General features: G+C 34.2%; 1 protein-coding gene across 2 annotated transcripts in view; it reads right to left on the bottom strand.

Moving 5' to 3' along the window:
- CRPPA (CDP-L-ribitol pyrophosphorylase A) overlaps window positions 1-18,083 on the bottom strand; it is a 289,217-nt gene that overhangs the window by 94,897 nt on the left and 176,237 nt on the right. The window lies entirely within an intron of this gene.

The following is an 18,083-nucleotide window of genomic DNA, read 5'->3' as shown; positions in this document are numbered from 1 at the left end:
GAAAAAAAAAACGGGGCAGGGGAATATGTTTGTAATCCTTAACATTGTCTCATGAAAAAAAAAATTTTCAATTCAGAAAAATATAGCTCCTTCATTCCTTTAGAAGTCAAATTAATAATACTCTAATTTCTATTGGAAAATTAGAAATATCCTTTTTCATTTGAATTTTATATATTATTAAGTAATGAGAACTGTACCTAATACCCTGCCCACATCACTGTACAAAGAGATGCTAAGACTTTAGAATGGCTTCTGGCAGCATTAAGACCACATTCCTAGGATGACTCCTAGCCCCTATTAAAATGCCTGCCCAAGAAAACACCACCACCAGTAGAATTTAACTGCTTGTTCTAACCAATACCAGAGGATAAGCCCCATGATCTCTCTTTGCAGCATTTACTAAAAAGGGCTTAAAATCATGAATCCTTTCTCTGTCCCTTTGAGATGCGGATGTATCTCCTACAAGTCATGAGTGTAATTCTCAAGTCCTTTCTTCCATGTAATCATCAGGAGGGGTAGATCATTGGTCTCCCAGCCTCTGGGGGAGGACAGTAGCCCAACGATCACCAGAAGCAGACACATCTGGCCTAATCACATTTATGTTGACATCCTTTGTAACTTTTTATTTGAACCCCACTCTCTGCTCCTCCCTACTCTTTCACGTGCCTTTAAATGTTCCAGTCACCTCTGTGCAAATCAGAACAGAGCTCAGCTATTTCTCCTACTGTCAGGAGTTACTGAAAAAATCTATTTTCATGGCTTTACCTAATGTCTGGCTGTGCTTGTCTTTGACAGCAGTGACTTTGCTATGTGTAAAAATTATGTCCAAAATACTAATTAATTTTTAAAATCCAGATTAGCATCACAAGACAAAATTTCCCAATAAAATAGATTAGAACTAATCAAAGAACTAAAATATTTGATGGCCATAAATCTTCCAACAATTCTGTTAACTCAAGTAGGCCATTTAATCAGATTCTACAAAGTTCCAACTTTGGAAAATGAGCCCAGAAAAGAAAAAAAATTAATTCTGTAAACAAAAACTAAAATCATTTTTATATTACCATAAAAATAAATTCTTCTGAATCATACTTCCATAGAGAATTCCTATGTTTTCTAAGTATATGCTCAAAGCATAAATTTTTTTAAACTTCAGTAATGATTTTTCTCACTTGAAGTATTTTTACACTGATTAAAGACTTCATTATGACAGATCCATTAATAGTGTTCCACGTTTCCAGATTCTTTCATGGACCCAAGTCAATCAGACATACTACTCTAATTTAGTCCAAAACTATCACCTTAAGATTTGTAAACATCCAAAAGAATTGGATTTACTTTGATGGACGTAAATATTTTTCTACAAATAAATGGATTTCTATCACTTCACATGAGTTCTTGTGCCAAAAAGCTGCATGGGTTATGCTTAAATACTAAGAACACATTCCTCATCATTACAGTGATTTGCAGTGATTTAAATTCATGCCTCAGTGTGACAAAAAATTGTTAAAAATCATGGATGTTGAAAAGCACTGCCTCATACTAGAAATTGGTAATGTTCATCTACAAATGTCACATCTACATAGTATTTAAAAAATTTTTTAAATCAAGAGTCATATTTAATCACAAGATTAGCTATATTATAATGAGCATCTAGAAAGAAATACAATATGATCTATATAAATAGATCACATAGTTCTATAGAAATACTATATGATCTAAAGAAATACTATATGATCTACCTTAAATATTTTCTGTATGGCATTCACATTCCTACAAATTCAAAAGTTCTAGAATGATTCAAGGTACAGAGTTTCAATTAAAAATTTAAGTTACTGACTAACTTGATTTGAAGACAACACATAATTTATCCAGGTGCACTACCTTATGGCATCTTGGGATGTTTTATAATTCATTTAAAAGTTTTCTTGCAGAAAAATTGTTAAAAAAACAGTATAAGGGTTTTTACAAAATATAAGTAGCATGTATGTTTAAATTCCTAATATTGTGAAAGATTAATAAATTGGCATATCACCAATTCCCTTAAGCGACAAAGCAGCTACCTGACAATGAACATTCACACGGTAATGTGGTAAGAAAGCATGCAGAAACCTGAAACAGAAACATCCAGTACGTAGATATCAAAAGTTGTTGTTGCTTAATAGTTCATCAGGGAAAGGTTAGTACTGAATTCTTCTCAGTCAAAAAGAGTTTCATTCTCCACTTTTAATTAGTGCTCTTATGTTTTTCTAAATATCTTTCCGTCATTACTTTTGAGCTAAGAATGAAGATAATTTGAACAGAAATATAAATACATTTAAAAACACATTAATTCAAGGTCAATGAAATAATCATTACAGATTCTATAAGAAAGAAGAGATCAAGGGAACATACCTACTTAGTGTAAGTCTATTTAATAAAAGGTAGCATTAAAGTTTGTAACAGTTTGCTGCTTTCATGCTGAAGTATAAGTTTACTAGTATGTTGATCATATAACATATATTCCTGAGTTCTTAAATATGAAAATTTACAAATTCTTGAGGCTCCTAATGAGATAAACATATTATTTACAAATACAGGTAGGTTTTTTTGTTGTTGTTGTTACTTTCCAATCCTCTAACCTTTTATTCTCTCTTTTGCCTTACTGCTCCAGTAGGACATCCAGATGAAGTCAACCAGAATAATGATTATAGCTATGCTTTTCTTGCTCTTTATTTTAGATGCAACATTCCTAATACATACTCAGTTTGATGTTTGCTTTAAATTTTCAGTAAATCACTTCATCAGGTTAAGAAACTATACCTCCAGTTAGTTAAAAGTTCATCATGACTGGGTGATGAATTTTATCACATTTTTGCTCCAACTTCAGATATTTTTCTTTTTTAGTTTGAATAAATGGTAAATTATTGTATTGGACTTAAAAATAAACTATATCTGTATCCCTAGAATAAACAAACTGGCACTTACTTATGAATGACATTGACCTTCACGTTGGAATGTATTCACTTTTACCTCTCTACAAATTCAACTGATAACATTTATATATGGTTTAACCACTTTCCTGTGAATGTTTTACACTTTCAGGAATACAACAGGTATAGCATGGACACTAATAAGAAAAGTACAGTAAACAAGGCTATTTCTCAATTTTATGATATTCTGATAATACTTCAAAGTATATGTACATTTTAACACATTACATGTTAGTAAATCAGCATTGGTATCAAGGTACTTATTTCCAGCACTATTACAGATGCTAGAAATAAATTGGTAGGCCAGAACAAAACACACATATGCACATAAACACACACATACCCTTCTTGGGGTTCCCATTTTAGGTAAGGGAGATGGATAATATATGTAAGTAAAAAACACTATGCACCAGATTATGTTAAATTGCTGTGCAGAAGTAGGATGGTTGATGAGTACTTGAGTTGTGGAAGGACAAGGTGATTGGATATTCACTACTAATCCCATCTGGAAAGAAATAAATATAATAAAGGCAACCAAAGTATTATGATAAATAGCATAAATATACAGAAACTATTGTTTTTCTGTAAAAAAAAAAGGCACTTATGGCAAGAATGATAGATACATAGAAAAGCAGTTTTCAATCCATTTCCTTCCACTGCAACAAAAATAAGGAATCATGTTCAGAGTGTCACCTATCCTCTCCCTCCTCCACCAGGAACATGCCAGAATGAACATAAGACAAATGGGTATTACTATTATAGTGGTTAATGGTTTTTATTAATTCAAGTCAATATTTTCTAAACTTTGAAATGATTTTTAGCAATATATAATTTAAAGTATGTTTCACAAGGGGCTAAAAATAACTGGTTGGCAACATCTGAAGAAGAGCCTGCCTAGCTGTACTTTAAGTTCTTCTAAAAATCTTGTATGATACTCTGTAAGTCCACAGTTGAGGAAACAAGCACCCAAATTTACATCATGTGGACACAAATATTTTAGTGTCTTTATCTTACATATTTACTAAGATAGAAAAATACCCCCAAACAATGAAACATCTTACTTCAGGCTGTTATAATAAATTACCACAGGCTGGATGGCTTAAACAACTATTTCTCACAGTCTTGGAGGCTGACAAGTCCAAGCTCAGGGTGCAGGCAGATCAGTATCTGGTGAGCACCATTTCCAGTGTTGCATATTGTTGTCTTCTTGTATCCTCATGTGGCAGAGAATAAGGACACTAATTCCATTCATGACAGCTCTACCCTGATTACCTAATTATCTCCCAAAGACGTCACTGCCTAATACCATCACATTAGGGGTTACTATTTCAAAGTGTGAACTTGGGGGAGACAAAAACACTCTGTCTATAGCATTAACAGATACAGAATTTGGGTCTGTCCAGCATCTATTCCTCATGCTGTGTGAAATGGCTCCACAAGTTTCTTTTGAGCATGAACCCAGTCCTTGTAATCAACCATGTCGTTTGGGAGCTGACCTGGCTTCAGAGGCAGACATATTAACTAAGCCTGTTAAAAGAATGGATATCCACTTGGGCCACAGTAATTGGATCAGAAAATAAAGACATGTTTTATAAACAAGCTTAATGAAAGCAAAACCCAAGACTTTTGGCAATAATACTGGAATAAAGACCATCTTTTCCATGGAGTTTACTAAAGAAATATAAACTTGTAACAGCTGATCGCTATGTCTGATATTTTAAAAATTACAGGAGATACTTGTTAGAATGCCCAAAATCAACAATACAAGGAACAGCAAGTGCTGGCAAGGATATGGAGAAAAAGGAACCGCTTGTACTGTTAGCAGAAATGCAATCTGGTGTAACCACTGTAACAAACAGTATGGAGAGTCCTCAAAAAGTTAAAAAAACAAGAAGTTACCCTATGATCCAGTTATCACACTATTTACCAAAAAAATACAAAAATACTAATTCAGAGGTATACAGGCACCCTTATGTTTATTGCAGCATTATTGACAATAGGCAAATTAGGGAAGTAGCCCGCCCAAGTGTCTATCGATTGATGAATGGATAAAGAAGATTGATAAACACACAAAATGGAATAGTACTCAGCCATAAAAAACAACGAAATCTCACCAGTTACCAGACTGTAAATGAGCTAGAGTATAATGCTAAACAAAGTTAAGTCAGTCAGAGAAAAACAAATACCGTAAGACTTCAGTAATATGTAGAATTTAAGAAACAAAACAAATGAGCAAAGGAAAAAAGAAAAGCCAAGAAACAGACTCTTAACTACAGAGAACAAACTGATGGTTGTTACCAGAGTGGAGGGGTTGGGGGATAACTGAAAAAGGTGATGGGGATTAAAGAGTACACTTACTATGATGAGCACTGAGTAATGTATACAGCTGTTGAATCACTGATCGTACCCCTGCAACTAATATAATACTGTATGGTAACTATACTAGAATCAAAATTAAAAACTTCATTAAAAAAAATTACATGAGAATAAAGAATGCAGTAATTGGCTATAGGCAGGGATAGAGGAGAGACAGGAAACAAAGAAAAAGAGGTTAATCACCCCTTGAGCATGTGGGTCTAATAAGGCCAAAAGCTCTAAGTCTTAGATCCCCAGTTATATTGTTAATATAACAAAAATAGTTTGTATTTTATTTCTAAATATCTTATCTCTGAAATTTGCAATTAAAAATTCGAAAATGATAAACCAAGTAGTTTATCAATTAATTTAACAGGTTTAAAATTCCATTCTGCTGTGATCTTCCACCAGTGAATTTCCCTGTAACTGACAGAAGTTGCATTTTTTAAGTTTTGAAATAATAAAATTTTGTTCAAAAAGCATAATATTGAGATCTATACATTAACAAAGCTAGTAGCTTCACATACATTTAATAGCCAATGTTTCAAATATTAAAAAATCACATTTCAAAATTTCAAGCTAACTGGTAGAGCATTTAAACATGAAATTAAAATGCACACTTCTTTGTTATATTACAAACTATATGGCAAGTTTACATTTATTTTACAGCTCATTAGTAATTATCTGTTTACCTAAGTTAAAATTTTATAATTTCCTAAGTCTTTACTTTTCCAAATAATTTTACTAAATTAGCATTTTGACTAAAAATCTTTGTTTCCCATCTAAAACATCTTAAGCATCTGAAAAATATGACATTTGAATTAAGTCAAAAGTGAACCTCAATCAAATTAATATCCAAATAACACCAACCAATGAAAACTCTGAGTGAGAAGGCCTTAAATTAGCAGTAATTAAGCCACCATATCTAAGTCAAACTTTGGATAGTTGAGACAATTTAAATGAAATGCCATAGAAAGAAAAATCCCCTTTCATTCATAAGCCTTGCTAAAAGTAAGGATAACTACTGGAGAAGCAAATTTAGTTTCTTTCTTTTTTTTTTTTTTTCAAATTTAGTTTCTTAAACTTTTCAAAGACTTCTTTTAAAAAACTGTATCTGGGTAAGCTTTGGGAATTTCTGCTGATTATTTTCCTTTATCGTACATTTTAGTCATGAAATTCACTATTCTCAAAGGCTGAGACAAGATCACAGCTCTGCTATTTTGTCTTAGTACACATGCTTTCTTATTAAGTCAAGTCCCTAAGATCCACTAGCTGAAAAGATCTGTAATCTCAAGGGCAATATACAGGGTTCTAGAAAGGTAGAACCCTAGAACAAGCGCTGCTGGAAGAAGGCAAAACAACTATTTCCCTATTACTGATTTTCATGAATTTACCACAAGGGTTGCCTCTGCTATTGCTGAGCTAACCTGTTGGAAACACACATATGAGATAATAACTGAGCTCTAAAAAGGGAAAAGTGATGCATTTTTAACACCCAGTTAACCTGACAGAGCTCCTTCATTGAAACTTCTGCCTGAAGGTAAGCATCTCAGCCATCATTTGACCTCTTCAAAGCCCCTTACAAAGGGACTTGTACATACTTAAAAACAAAAACAAAACTTGTCTTTCTTTCCAAGGTCTTAAAACAATCTGCAAAAATCTGAGGAATGGTTGGAAGCATTCACTTGTGATTTACTTCATTGGTGAAGAAAATCCACTTTCTTGTGATGTTGGCAAAGCCTGGTAACCTTATAGTTTATGAATAAACAAACCATAAAATGGAAGGCACTAATTTAGAAAATATACATAATATACATAGAGGTTTTTTGAAATTTTATTGGCCAGATCATTGTTGACAATCATTAAGACCCTCCCCAACTGTGTTTATACAGTTGTTCAAACTGGTTACTTTTAGGTTAAAAATGTAATGTGTTCATTATTAAAGTTGCTATCAAGGTTCAAAAATATTTGTCATTGCATGTTCCAACTGTTGGGCTTTGATCAGCGTATTTTAGGAAAATTTTATGTAACATCCAAATAAAACAAATTAGATTTAGGGAATATGCCCATTCTCTCCAATGGGCCAAAATTGATAATTCAGTAACTAGATTTCCCATAATCTCCCATCTACATTTTTAGACTATTTCTACTCATAAAGGTCAGAAAAAAAACTTGGTACATTGATGTCAATGCTTGACTTTTTAAGAGAAAGAGAGAGATTGGAGAGAGAGAGAGAGAGACCACCCTCTCTGAAGAACCTAAATCCTTTAATTGCAACAAAACATTTTAAATATTAAGTCAGAAACTTAATCAGGGGATAAGAGGATTAAGATGGTGAAGAATACGGCATATTTTAAACACAAGTGTGTGCTATTATTTCTATTTAAAATTCAAAACCGAACAGATCAAGTCAGAATCAAAGACATTTGCCCAGTAGACAAGCAAGAAATGACCCAACTTCTTACTACAAAGGAACTAGAACAGAGTACAATGCAAATGCATCAGAAAACCATAAATGTACACATTCATACATTAATATTTTATATAGGTTGCTATTTAAAGTTTATATCTTTTCACAAACATATATTTTCACTAGAGAGTCCAAATGTTTTTTGTTTATTATCTTTAGAGTAATTAGAGAGTAGGGGGCACCTGAGTGGCTCACTCGGTTAAGCATCTGCCTTTGGCTCAGGTCATGATCCCAGGGTCCTGGGATCCAGCCCCTCATGGGATCCCTGCTGAGCAGGGAGCCTGTTTCTCTCTCTCCCTCTGCCAGCTGCTCCCCCTGCTTGTGTGCACTCACTGGCACTCTCTCTCAAACACATTGTTAAAAAAAAAAAAAAAAAAAAAGGAGCATACAGTTGGCTCAGACCTGCAAACTGACTTTAAGAACATACCAGTAGGTGGTAGGTATATAGATTAGTTTCATGGTCCCTATTTTAATACATTTCACATCACCCCAATTTCACCTTGCAAATATATGTTTAAAAAAAAAACTTTTTTCTTTCAATAATTTTAATGGAAAAAGGTCTTTTGGTAAACAAAAATTGAGCATGTCCTATAGTAAAAATAAATCTCTTGTGCTCCTGAACAACCTCATTTAAAAAATTTGTTCATATAACAGGGGCCTAGTTTTTTAAAAAAAGTATTATGATTTATACCTTTTAGGCCATAAATATACACGGTGAATAATTTTTTAAGGAATAAATATGCAAAAGACTAAATTATGTAATTTTAGTTGAAAAGTGGTACATTATCTGTGGTACTCTTTGCAGAGTATTTCCCTCTGTATCTTCCAAACAGAGGGTTTCAGCAAGATACTGTAATTAGGAACATACAAAATGTCAATAATAACAGAAGCCTAATAGTAGTCATGAATAGCATCTTAGTAAAACATCTGTTTTTTCTGTCCATTAAAATTCAGATTCAAAAAGTGACTGTAGATATGTTTGTTGTCAACTCATGTCCTAAGAGCATTGGTATATAATTGCCATTATGCATTCAGTAAGAGGAAGTTAAAGCTTAATTAAAATATATTTCCTTAGCAGTTGTCAAAGGAGAGTAATGAGATGGATGGAAAACTAATAAACCTACCATTTTCTATACACAAATCTAGTTGCCAAAAATTACTCATATCTCCCTGATTCTCAGTGGAGAAGGTCCCTCTGTATTTCCATTATGATCATAATCAAATGCTGACAGAATTCTCAGAGACAATAAACACGTGTTCTCAGTTTACAAACTATCCTCATTCCAAAATAGGGACTGGGGCAGAAAATAAGGAATTCATATATAACCAACTCTCATTCAGGAAAACAGCCCTTTAATAGTCTCTTAGAAATATTACCTTTAATTCTCAATGATATGAAATAGCTAATAGTCAATACATCCCAAATATTTCCAAGTATTCAGAGTTACTGCCATTGACTGAGAATGTCGAATCTTCAAATACTTATTTTGACTTTGCATTTCTCTTATGTAGTTTCACTTCCCACCCCACTTGCTATTTTCAACTCCTCCAGGGGGCAGAGGATGTCCTCCACTTGATTCAGTTAAACATTGCAATTTAGTTCTTTGTACAGCTGCTTTTGAAGTTTGGATAATTAGTCTTCCATAAAATGAAAATAAACAGAGAAAGATATCTCCCTCCAATGTTATTTAAGGAAAAATCTACATAAAACTCACAACATATATACAACACATTTTATTTCAAAGGGCTGAAATAATGCCACATACATTAGAAAACCCTCAATTTTCCAAGGACTAATTACTTAGATTGCTCTTCCAGCCTGCTTGCTGTGCCTATTTTTTGTTTGTTTTTTTCATTAGTCAAAATATCAGAACTTGGACAAAGACTAAAATTAAGTCTTATTTTCAACTTGGCATTGATATTAGTAAGATAGCAGTTTTACTAGGGGAATTTTTTATAGAAAATCATGACTCTCTCTGAAGTTTCTCAGTATTTTCTGTAAGCCCACACACCTGTCTTCCCTGAATATTATCAATAGGATGTCAGATTCATTGGATTCTTTTTATTTCTAGTCTTTCAGGCTTTCTACAGCACCTCTCTTTTCACCTCTCTCATTTCCAAGCCTCTAAGACACAACACTTCTGGGTTATAAGTTCGTAATGTAACCGGTCTCAACTTTTCAAAGACAATACCACCATTTTATAGCTATTATTTGGTAATACAAGGTTCACTAACTTGAACTAAGATAGCTTATCTATAAACATATGTTTCCTAATGTATTTGATATGGATCTGACCTAAATCAAGCTCTTCGAAAAATTATAAACATTAAAATACATTTGCATTTTTGGGGGTTCTCCATCTCCTTCCTATAGCATCTCCAGCTGTTACTACTCTCTTCACATATCCAAAGTGTGTATGATTAGTATATGTACATACATTAGATATTATATATATGTGTGTGTGTATATATACATACATACACACACACACACATATATATATATGTTTTTCATTTAAACATTTCTAGCCCAATTTAAGTTATCAACCCCTTAATTTACATGGGGGAATCAAGAAATTCTTAACCTTAATATTAACACTCTGGAATCACTGTGAGAGACAATGTCCAATTTGACTCCTAATGATAACCACCTCTAGGTATTTATGCCCTTGTGTTATCACCTTCCCTGAGTGTGGCTGGAACCTAGTCATTTGTTTCCCATGGATAGAACACAGTAAAGGTGATGGGATGTCACTTGGTGAATATGTTACAGGAAACTTCTGTACATAGTATGTACAGGTGACTTCTGTCTCAGTCCTCTCTCTTGTATGTGTAACACTGGGAGATACCCTATCAACAGGTCCCCAACCACAAGCTTGTGAAAAACTGAGTCCTCAGAGCAATAGCTCAGAGGAACCAAGTCCTTCCAACAGGCAGGTAAGTGAATTAGGAAGCAGCTTATTCCCAGGGGATCCTTGGGGTGACTACAGTCTTGAGAAGGGCCCAGAGAAGGTGAAACCAAAGGGACTATGAAATAATAGATGTTATTTTAAGCCACTAAGTTCAGGGGGTAATTTGTTATGCAGTAATAGCTAACTAATACACTGTTGAAAGGAGTACGTGCATTAATTTTCCATGGCCACTTTCATTTGTAATGTTGCTTCACTTTTTCAAGAAAATTAAGGGGAGGTCTGTACTAGAAGTTCATATCTAACGCTCTATTTCATCTACATTTATCTAATAGCTTATTGCCACTCGAATGAGTCTCGTAAGCTACCCAAACTAAAAAGTTTTGTTTTTCAAACTCACACAATTTTAAAGAAACATTTTATTTTATAACTTTCAAATTTTCCCAAAGAATGAATAAGTCTAAACATTAGAAGCCAAAACAATATTGAAAGTGAAAAATATTTAGTCTCAAAAACATACCCACATCAAAAAAGCCTGATTGCTCTGAACAGGGTATTATGAGTGTCTATAAACAGATTTAGTATTCCATGTTTGGTGTGCATGCCACATGATTCAGTGCTACAATAAGTACTGTGTTTAGTAAATAATTCCTATTTAAACTACAAGTAATTGCTCATTGCAGAAAGTAGAGTTTTAAGTCTAACCTCCCCCAAGATTATCATTAAAAAGAAAAAAAAATGATGTTCTGCTATTTGATAGCATAGCCAATTCTCTAAATAGGCACACTTAAAGGATGACTCACCCAGAGAATACACAGCAAATATGGTGTATTTAAAAGGGAAAGAGTGCTATCCCTGTATCCTACAAATTCAGATCTTTTGGCACAAAAGTATCCTATAGCAGTTGGACCTGTTCATGCAGTTCTTAATGTTTCATTATGAATTTAGCTGGGGTTAACTACAAAGAGATACATCAACAAGAATGTGTTCTGGACATCCTTTACAGTACATGCAAAACATTTAAAATCCAGACAATAGAGAAGGACAATAATATTTAACTCATCAAGTAGAGAGATCTGGTTTATACTTTCTGACAGAAAATCAATTTACACAGCTTTATCTCATTTAATCTATTGCCAAATCATTTCATCTCACCATTCCATAGCCTATTTTGGAAGCTTTTAGAAGAATTCTCTACTCTTTTACAAGTAATTATTTTTTAAAAAAACAGAATCACAAACCTGCTTTGGTAACTTTCTTTCTTGTTTGTATGCCTTCCAGAGCCATTGGTGTAGTTGAAGAAAAAGTAGTGTCCCAGAGCAATGAGAAGGTCATTGAGCTCATCTACTTTACCTCCTGACCTCTCCAGGACCTGGATCTTCTATTTCTGTCAATTACATCAGTCTTTTCTAATGGCCTCATCTTGCAAAAAATACTCAATAAGCCAAATGTTACTTCCAAAGTCCCATTTCTCGCTGCATCAAACCCAGGGTGATCACAGCTCAGAGAAGAAAGGAGACAGGAAAATGGATAGGCTAAAATGGAACACACTCCCTGCCATGCTATCATGGATGGTAATTCCTTCCCTGTTACAGATTGGATGTGTGTGTCCCTGAGAACTTCTCTTGAACTCCTAAACCCCAATGTGATAGTATTAAAAAGTGAAGCCTTTGGTTGGGGACTAAGTCATGAAAGTGGAATCTCTCATGAATAGGATTAGTGCAGTGATAAAGAGAGATCCCAGAGAGGCCTCACCCTCTTCCTGATATGTGGGAATACAATGAGAAAATGGTGGTCTGCAATAACGAAGAGGGTCTTCACCAGAACTTGACTATGTGGACACTGTGATCTCAGAATCCTAGCCTCCAGAAACATAAGAAATAAACTTCTTTGTTTATAAGCCACCAAATTAGTGGCATTGTTATAGCAACAGAATAGACTAAGACATTCTCCTCATTGGCTTTTACTTTGAAGTGTCAAAATAAAAACCAAAAAAGAAAAAGTTCCCTCTCTGAACCATAATGAAACATATGAACTATAATAAATAATTTCTCAACAAAATAAGAGTATGGGTAAAGTTTGTGGTCATATAAGGAAAGAAAATTCAGGCTCAGTTTCAGAATTTCCCTGTCAGAGTGAGAAACAGTGATGGTGCCTGTGACAGAAAATGCCCATCTCCTAGGTCTTCATCTTCTTATCCAGTGGAGGCTTTAAGAATTTGACTTATGCATTTTAAAATGAATAATCAGAGGATTACACAACTTCTATCACTTGTTCAAGGTCACATAGCTAGTTGTTTCGATTTCATGGAGTGATGCTAAAATTTAAACCAAGAAATAATCAGTTATAATAGTTTTGGAAAACTCTTTTTTTAATAACAATTTTGTTTTTTATTTATTTGACAGACAGAGATCACAAGCAGGCAGAGAGGCAGGCAGAGGAGAGAGAGGAGGAAGCAGGCTCTCCACTGAGCAGAGAGCCCGATGCAGGGCTCGATCCCAGGACCCAGAGATCATGACGTCAACCGAAGGCAGAGGCTTTAACCCACTGAGCCACCCAGGTGCCCCAGTTTTGGAAAATTCTTTAAACATGTACCTGTGTGATTCTACCTCTAAATCCTTGATCATGTATAATGCACAGATTAAATGAAAAACTGCTAAAGGACTTTATATATCTTATAGAGTTCATAAATTATCATAAAAGTTCATGTGTAAAATTTTATTTAAAAATGCATAATTGTGACAGTAAGAAACAATACAGAAATCCTGGATGCAGGTAAATGACAAGCCCTTGATAGTAAATATAATGTGTTAACGGTGCTCTGATTTCAACCTAGGACAAGATTTTATAACCTAGATTGATGGGGCTAATATTCTGCAAAGTGGCTCAACAAACACCTTCTCCAACTGAATTCCAACTTTCATTTTCATCCTATAGACACTACAGAGGAAAAGAAACTACATTTCCTCAGATTCTGTTTTATCAACATTCCACAGATTCTACTATGTACATGTAGGAGACTTAAAAGGCGGCAGTGAGGTTGGCTTGATGCCAGAAATGGGAAACTAGGTCTAAGACAGAGACTTTGTGTTTCCTGGATCAGCTATGGCAGAGTTTCTATCTGTAGTTCCCCAGCATCCTATGTACCCAGAGTCCATAATGGGAGGCACTTTTACTAGCACAGTCCCAGAAGGGTTGAGAGTTTCTGCCATCTGCACCATTCTTGGCTAGGTATTTTCTAATTTGGTTCCATGACCCTTCAGAAATTCTATAAGTTACAAAATGCCCTAAAATAAATCTTCTTTTTAGACAATCACAGATACATTTTGTTTAAAACTAAGAGCCTTCATCAACAGAATTGCCCCATTAGCCAGATAGCCTGTGATTGCTTAGAATGTTTGTCCTTAATGAGCAAGAAGAGATGATCTCACAGTTAGCTTAGAAACTTTCTCAAATGGTCATTCTTCATTCCCTTACTCAACTTCATCTGAACATTCCATAACTGCCACCTGGTATCCCAGAGTGATGTGACAGTCCTTTATAGATTAAAGAGGGTCAATAGTTGATTCCAATATGTCAATATACTTAAGAACCACTGACCTAAGTCAGTCATCCAAATCTGGTTTACATTAAACTTTCAACAGAGGTTGAGCTTATGAAATATATAGAGCTCCCAGTATAAGCTTGATCTATTGAAACAGATTCTCTAAGGTATAGACTAGGAATCTATGTTTATTAAATTCCTCAGGGGACTATAATACTGCCAGCTAAGGGCTTTTCCAAGAACCAGTATTTAGAAGCCACTGGCCTCTGAAAATCAATCATCAGTTGGGCCTAATATAAGTTCATTCAAACAAACTTACTTCTTCCTCTGAGAATAACAGTAGGATTACTCAAGCAAGAGAAAAGTATATAAATCTTCAATCTGGACCTCAGGAAAATATCTACTAAGATGTTTCATGATATCTTGGTGAACAAGCTAGACAAATAAAGCTGAATGCAAAATTGGGTCGATTATTCAATGGTGTAATATCTATACAAAAAAAAAAAAAAGACACTTACCAATGGAATAATATCCTTCTAACCTAGAAGCTCCTTCTGTGAAATGGTCACTATAGCTTAAGTTGTAGTACAGTAACAATGAAGTTTATTTTTCATACTATACACCCATTGTTAATTTGTTTGGGGCTCGGATTCACAACATTTTCACTAAGGACTTAAGTTGAAAGAATGTCCACAATTTCCAAGATCTCTAGTGGTAGTGAGTAGATTACAGATATATCAAGTTTTATACTGACCAAATAGGTAACTGTTTTCTACTCTCAACACTTTGGGCACCAAATGTGTGGAGTTTTATTTTTCCAGACTAAACAGTTCTGACACTAGCTACCCGTGAGCACAGACCATACAGGTTAAGGGTTCAGTCCCACATGAGTGTCTTCCAGTTCACATGATAATCCAAGTCAGGACCATGTGTACTCCTAACCAACAGTCTATATATAGATCAGGGCTTCCCATAACCCCCCTCCTTGCATTTGATAATTTGCTAGAATGGCTCACAGAACTCAGGAAAACACTTTATAAATATCACCTTCATTACAAGAAATATTTTTTAAATGTGTGTGCGTATATATATATATATATCCATCCTTGTAAACGTTTGCCTTAAAAAACAAAGGATAAAAATATTTAACTTCGGCCAAATTAAAACTAAAATCTCTGAACTACAGGTTTGAATACTCCATGCCAGAAATACTAAGTGTCTATAACTTTACTGCTTTATCATCAGATACAGATTTTCAAATAATTAGAACAGGTTCCCAAAATACATCATTTTGTATCACAGATTTCAATGCTGACTTAGACAAACTTAGAATAATAGGGTAAAGAATAATATTTTACACATAAACTTAAAATAATACTTAAGGACTAAGATCCTTAATGAGGATTAAGCTATAAAATCAGTTTTAATTATTCATAGTTATGTTTGTAGAGTTATTTTAGAAAGGGAAATAGGACTTGATTAAAATTCATCCAACAAATTGTAAGGGCAAACTTTATGCTACATTTCTCGTCTAGAGCATAAATTTCAAGTCTTTCCTTATTTATTTACAACTTGAGAAATTGAGCACTAGATAATAAAGTCAGGAAACTTTATACTATACATAAATGGTCAAGCCAGCCACTTGATCCCTAAGTCTAAGTTTAAGCTACCCATTAAGAACCTATTTTAAATTAATAACTTTTTGAAGTTGAGGCTAGCACAATATTTTAAAGTCAATTTTGGAAACAATTTGTGCTTTACTCCATTAATAGAGCTAAGGAAGGAGCATCTTCAGTATTTTCACAAATGATGTCTCTGACCAGAAAAAATGCACACATGCAGAGCATATCTCGAGTTAAGCAAAGGACCTGCTGAAATTTCTTATATCAATAAAGAATATACGGAGAAATGGAGTTGAAACATTATACAATTAGATGCATATTTTGGTAATTGAATTACCAAAGAATTACCAATAATTGATCATGGGTAACACTGCAGAACATTTACAGATATTCAAGAAGGAATCAATCCTTATCCTTTTCCAAATCAATTTCTCCCCTAAATGTGTATACGAATTGAAAATATATCATTATGAAGAAAGTACAGCTAATTAATTAGGGGCTATATTATAAATCCCAAAAGATAAAAGACTGAAATGTAACTAGTAAGTATGAATTCAAACACAGAAAGTCCTACATATGTGTAAAACTCTATGGAAACACAACTATAGACTTAACAGCACCATGTATTAAAACAAAAAGAGCTCCCATAATTCTATTTAACTACAGATATCATAGACATCATTGTATAAGTATATATGTATATGATATGGATATATCATATACACACATTCATATACTATGAAGGAGCAACCAAGCCACCCAGACCATCCACATCACCAGAGATACCACACACATAACAATGCGGGTCTTCTTGAAACTAGCAAGACGGTATGTCTAGCCCAGGCACTGAAGCCAATGCATTCCCTCATCCAAGGAGGAGTCACCAATCAACTGAAAGCCTATCCAAAGAAGCTCTTGATGCTCTGTCTTATGAAAAGACGGTTAAAAATCTTTTCAGATTTCACTATGAACTCCAGAGCTGTTACTGGGCTTAGGAAATAAAAACACAAGATGCCCAGGTATATTGAATTTCAGGCAGGATAACAAAGAATTTTAGTGAAAGTATGTTTCCTGTAATATTTCAGAATACTTGTACTAAAAATTACTGTTTATCTGAAATTCAGATCTCACTCGGCATGCTGTATTTCATTTGGATCTTACTCTTCCACCTGAATATCAACTACAGTGCATACAGACCCTTTGAGTTTAGCCTAAATGACAGGAAAAAGCAAGTCCCAGGGACTGTACGTGATTTTCCATTTCTTAGCTTCTAAGATTTTTCTCAATGAACTATTTTTGTATCTGCCTAGTGTAGCATTTGTAGTGTGGATCCATGACTCCTTTGCATGGCACAAGAGAAAGAATGGATTTTTCCAGCCACAGTAATCTGGAATACAACCAAAGACAATCTATTGAAGATGGAATATTCCTGAACAAAGATACAGACCAAAGTTCTTATCCTTACTCTTCCAGTTATGCATTGTTCTTGGGCAAGTATGTGTATCTCTTCAAGCCGTGGCTGCCCTGACTTCAATAGCCCTGACAAAACTAATATATTATACTTCATGATCCTAAGTAAATTCAGCTTTGCCTCATTCCTGATGACTAACCAGAGGTCATACTTACATATTATGGAAGCAGAGAAAACCACCTCAAAGAATACCAAGGAACTGGCTAAAAGATGCTCCTCATATTTAATTAAAGTCCATTTGTTTCAAAAGAAATGTTGTTGCCTTCAGGCTAAAAGGGTATCTTAAATATTTCACAAATAATAACTGTTACTCATCAACAATACAACTTTAAATGCCTGTCATTCCTTGGTCAGTACCAAACCACTTTTATTCCAGACCAATAAAAACCCCATCGACTATTTTAATTTCTTGATTCTTGTGGGGTACCTCCAAAACACTACAAAGCATTCTGCAATTTCAATAAAAGGTATCTACACACAAAGGGCAAATCCATCTTCTCTAACAGAGTCTCCAAATAGTTTGATTTAAATAACATTTCTTTACACTAAGAATCTATAATGCTAATTCATTTTGTCTTCAGCTTAACTTTCTGCTATTAATAGCGTGACAATAAGAATTTTTCTCTTGTTAAATAGTATGCCCTCTTGTTATATGAATGTCAAGCATTGCTTTCAAGTAATTAAAAACCTGATCACCAACATCTTTAGCACAACATAAAAGAAACAAGCCATTTCAAATT

Source organism: Lontra canadensis, unplaced genomic scaffold (assembly GCF_010015895.1).
Source record: "Lontra canadensis isolate GAN:19392208 unplaced genomic scaffold, GSC_riverotter_1.0 scaffold2, whole genome shotgun sequence".
In the NCBI taxonomy this organism is placed as follows: domain Eukaryota; kingdom Metazoa; phylum Chordata; class Mammalia; order Carnivora; family Mustelidae; genus Lontra; species Lontra canadensis.
Note: the sequence above shows the minus strand (reverse complement) of the source record. Positions and strands in the feature narration are given on the sequence as shown.